Source organism: Bombus huntii, unplaced genomic scaffold, assembly GCF_024542735.1.
Source record: "Bombus huntii isolate Logan2020A unplaced genomic scaffold, iyBomHunt1.1 ctg00000203.1, whole genome shotgun sequence".
In the NCBI taxonomy this organism is placed as follows: domain Eukaryota; kingdom Metazoa; phylum Arthropoda; class Insecta; order Hymenoptera; family Apidae; genus Bombus; species Bombus huntii.
The window spans coordinates 55,001-60,534 of NW_026099432.1; positions in this window are offsets into that span (position 1 = coordinate 55,001).

Sequence of the window (5,534 nt, forward strand, 5' to 3'; positions counted from 1 at the left end):
CGTTCTGCGCAGCTCGTCTTGCGCGCGCGCGCGCGCGCTTTTTCAAATATTTTTAAACGTTTTTTCGCGTTTTTTCCCGTTTCTTCGCGTTTTTTCCCGTTTTTTCCCGTTTTTTCCCGTTTTCCACGTTTTTTCCCGTTTCACGAGAGAGACGAAAACGAGGAAAATAATCGCGACAAATGCTCGCTCGCTGCGCTCGCTCGGACGAATATAGCCCAACCCAAAACCGATCCCGAGCGTTCGAACGAAGATTTCGATGAAATCGAAGAACGAACGCGAAAGGGATTGGTTTTGGGTTGGGCTATTTTTTTTTCGAGCGAGCGGAGCGAGCGAGCAACGCGTAAGAGCGTATCGTTGCGTCGCAGGGACTTTGAAATATTCGCCACTGTTCGAACGTTCGAGTCGAAATAACTCGAGAAAAAGCGTTATAACGCATCGAAATTATCAGTGAAATCGTTACGTATCGACGAAATCTAGTCGAAAGTAGCGATTTCACTTTATTTTTTTAAAAAATTTCATCCTCCGGACCAACGTGACCGGGACGTTGGAACTTAGAATTTTTTCGCCCCGTTACGAAAGTACCGAAAGTTCAACTCGAAATAACTCGCTAAAAAGCGTTATAACGTATCGAAATTTTGCGTGAAATCGTTACGTTTCGACGAAATCTAGTCGAAAGTAGCGATTTCACTTTATTTTTTTAAAAAATTTCATCCTCCGGACCAACGTGACCGGGACGTTGGAACTTAGAATTTTTTCGCCCCGTTACGAAAGTACCGAAAGTTCAACTCGAAATAACTCGCTAAAAAGCGTTATAACGTATCGAAATTTTGCGTGAAATCGTTACGTTTCGACGAAATCTAGTCGAAAGTAGCGATTTCACTTTATTTTTTTAAAAAATTTCATCCTCCGGACCAACGTGACCGGGACGTTGGAACTTAGAATTTTTTCGCCCCGTTACGAAAGTACCGAAAGTTCAACTCGAAATAACTCGCTAAAAAGCGTTATAACGTATCGAAATTTTGCGTGAAATCGTTACGTTTCGACGAAATCTAGTCGAAAGTAGCGATTTCACTTTATTTTTTTAAAAAATTTCGTCCTCCGGACCAACCTGACCGGGACGTTGGAACTTAGAATTTTTTCGCCCCGTTACGAAAGTACCGAAAGTTCAACTCGAAATAACTCGCTAAAAAGCGTTATAACGTATCGAAATTTTGCGTGAAATCGTTACGTTTCGACGAAATCTAGTCGAAAGTAGCGATTTCACTTTATTTTTTAAAAAAATTTCATCCTCCGGACCAACGTGACCGGGACGTTGGAACTTAGAATTTTTTCGCCCCGTTACGAAAGTACCGAAAGTTCAACTCGAAATAACTCGCTAAAAAGCGTTATAACGTATCGAAATTTTGCGTGAAATCGTTACGTTTCGACGAAATCTAGTCGAAAGTAGCGATTTCACTTTATTTTTTTGAAAAATTTCATCCTCCGGACCAACGTGACTGGGACGTTGGAACTTAGAATTTTTTCGCACCGCTACGAAAAGGCCGAAAGATCCCCTCCAAATAACTCGTTAAAAAGTGTTATAACGTACGAATATTTTTCAAGAAATCGTTATAACTCGATAAAATACGTCGGGATTAAGCGTTTATATCGTCGGCAGACGGATATAAAAACGTTTGGACCGACACGACCGGTCGTTGGAACATAGAAAAATTCCGAGCCGGTACGTTGGGACTTAGAAAAATTCCGAGGGCGAAAAAGTTTTTTCGAGTTTAATCGTTAAAAAGCGTTACAAGGTATGAATTTTTTTGCATAAATCGACGTAACTCGACGAAATACGTCGGGATTAATGGTTTATTTCCGTCCGAGAACGATTTTTAAAAACGGACCTATGCGGCCGGTCGTTCGTACTTGGAAAATTTTCGGACCGAACACTCTTTTTCGATTAATTCGTTAAAAAGCGTTATAACGTACGAATATTTTTCAAGAAATCGTTATAACTCGATAAAATACGTCGGGATTAAGCGTTTATATCGTCGGCAGACGGATATAAAAACGTTTGGACCGACACGACCGGTCGTTGGAACATAGAAAAATTCCGAGCCGGTACGTTGGGACTTAGAAAAATTCCGAGGGCGAAAAAGTTTTTTCGAGTTTATTCGTTAAAAAGCGTTACAAGGTATGAATTTTTTTGCATAAATCGACGTAACTCGACGAAATACGTCGGGATTAATGGTTTATTTCCGTCCGAGAACGATTTTTAAAAACGGACCTATGCGGCCGGTCGTTCGTACTTGGAAAATTTTCGGACCGAACACTCTTTTTCGATTAATTCGTTAAAAAGCGTTATAACGTACGAATATTTTTCAAGAAATCGTTATAACTCGATAAAATACGTCGGGATTAAGCGTTTATATCGTCGGCAGACGGATATAAAAACGTTTGGACCGACACGACCGGTCGTTGGAACATAGAAAAATTCCGAGCCGGTACGTTGGGACTTAGAAAAATTCCGAGGGCGAAAAAGTTTTTTCGAGTTTATTCGTTAAAAAGCGTTACAAGGTATGAATTTTTTTGCATAAATCGACGTAACTCGACGAAATACGTCGGGATTAATGGTTTATTTCCGTCCGAGAACGATTTTTAAAAACGGACCTATGCGGCCGGTCGTTCGTACTTAGAAAATTTTCGGACCGAACACTCTTTTTCGATTAATTCGTTAAAAAGCGTTATAACGTACGAATATTTTTCAAGAAATCGTTATAACTCGATAAAATACGTCGGGATTAAGCGTTTATATCGTCGGCAGACGGATATAAAAACGTTTGGACCGACACGACCGGTCGTTGGAACATAGAAAAATTCCGAGCCGGTACGTTGGGACTTAGAAAAATTCCGAGGGCGAAAAAGTTTTTTCGAGTTTATTCGTTAAAAAGCGTTACAAGGTATGAATTTTTTTGCATAAATCGACGTAACTCGACGAAATACGTCGGGATTAATGGTTTATTTCCGTCCGAGAACGATTTTTAAAAACGGACCTATGCGGCCGGTCGTTCGTACTTAGAAAATTTTCGGACCGAACACTCTTTTTCGATTAATTCGTTAAAAAGCGTTATAACGTACGAATATTTTTCAAGAAATCGTTATAACTCGATAAAATACGTCGGGATTAAGCGTTTATATCGTCGGCAGACGGATATAAAAACGTTTGGACCGACACGACCGGTCGTTGGAACATAGAAAAATTCCGAGCCGGTACGTTGGGACTTAGAAAAATTCCGAGGGCGAAAAAGTTTTTTCGAGTTTATTCGTTAAAAAGCGTTACAAGGTATGAATTTTTTTGCATAAATCGACGTAACTCGACGAAATACGTCGGGATTAATGGTTTATTTCCGTCCGAGAACGATTTTTAAAAACGGACCTATGCGGCCGGTCGTTCGTACTTAGAAAATTTTCGGACCGAACACTCTTTTTCGATTAATTCGTTAAAAAGCGTTATAACGTACGAATATTTTTCAAGAAATCGTTATAACTCGATAAAATACGTCGGGGATTAAGCGTTTATATCGTCGGCAGACGGATATAAAAACGTTTGGACCGACACGACCGGTCGTTGGAACATAGAAAAATTCCGAGCCGGTACGTTGGGACTTAGAAAAATTCCGAGGGCGAAAAAGTTTTTTCGAGTTTATTCGTTAAAAAGCGTTACAAGGTATGAATTTTTTTGCATAAATCGACGTAACTCGACGAAATACGTCGGGATTAATGGTTTATTTCCGTCCGAGAACGATTTTTAAAAACGGACCTATGCGGCCGGTCGTTCGTACTTAGAAAATTTTCGGACCGAACACTCTTTTTCGATTAATTCGTTAAAAAGCGTTATAACGTACGAATATTTTTCAAGAAATCGTTATAACTCGATAAAATACGTCGGGATTAAGCGTTTATATCGTCGGCAGACGGATATAAAAACGTTTGGACCGACACGACCGGTCGTTGGAACATAGAAAAATTCCGAGCCGGTACGTTGGGACTTAGAAAAATTCCGAGGGCGAAAAAGTTTTTTCGAGTTTATTCGTTAAAAAGCGTTACAAGGTATGAATTTTTTTGCATAAATCGACGTAACTCGACGAAATACGTCGGGATTAATGGTTTATTTCCGTCCGAGAACGATTTTTAAAAACGGACCTATGCGGCCGGTCGTTCGTACTTAGAAAATTTCGGACCGAACACTCTTTTTCGATTAATTCGTTAAAAAGCGTTATAACGTACGAATATTTTTCAAGAAATCGTTATAACTCGATAAAATACGTCGGGATTAAGCGTTTATATCGTCGGCAGACGGATATAAAAACGTTTGGACCGACACGACCGGTCGTTGGAACATAGAAAAATTCCGAGCCGGTACGTTGGGACTTAGAAAAATTCCGAGGGCGAAAAAGTTTTTTTCGAGTTTATTCGTTAAAAAGCGTTACAAGGTATGAATTTTTTTGCATAAATCGACGTAACTCGACGAAATACGTCGGGATTAATGGTTTATTTCCGTCCGAGAACGATTTTTAAAAACGGACCTATGCGGCCGGTCGTTCGTACTTAGAAAATTTCGGACCGAACACTCTTTTTCGATTAATTCGTTAAAAAGCGTTATAACGTACGAATATTTTTCAAGAAATCGTTATAACTCGATAAAATACGTCGGGATTAAGCGTTTATATCGTCGGCAGACGGATATAAAAACGTTTGGACCGACACGACCGGTCGTTGGAACATAGAAAAATTCCGAGCCGGTACGTTGGGACTTAGAAAAATTCCGAGGGCGAAAAAGTTTTTTCGAGTTTATTCGTTAAAAAGCGTTACAAGGTATAAATTTTTTTACGGGAATCGTTCTATCTCTATTAAATACGTCGGGATTAAACATTTTTATCGATTTTTTCAAAAAAATTAGCGTTCGTCGAACTGACACGACTGGGATATTTTTCTAATTTTTTCGTTAATTAACGTTACAAGGTATATATTTTTTTGCATATTTCTACTTATTTTAACGTATTGTAATTGATTATAAACTTATTTTTTGTCCGTATTCGATAAAAGAGTATGTTTACTGATGCAATTTTTCGGTGAAAAAAAAAATTAATTTTTTGGTAAAAATGCATTTCTATTATGTTAATAAAACGTCTGGTAATGTATTTCGATGGTTGGATATTGGCTTTGTATAGTAGTGATCGAGCGTTCGCGAGACTAAGTTCCAGCGTCCCTTCCGAACGGTACGTTGCTACGGAGGGTTTTGCACCGTAAGCGCGCGGCCGCTAGCCCGGCCGGCGCCGGCCTTCCGGCTGGCGCTTTTCGTATCTATAAGAGAGACGTCGAGCCGGACGGTTCGGTCGGAACAGCGTTGAGCGCGTGGCTATTCTACGGCCTCGGTTGAGAATTCAGTCACCGCTCCTCGAGTCTTAGTGTATTTTACGCTATTTCTCGACTGTTCCTCCGTTCTCGTTCTGGTTTTTTCTCTACACTGCTGCGCCGCGGGTCGCTGTCCT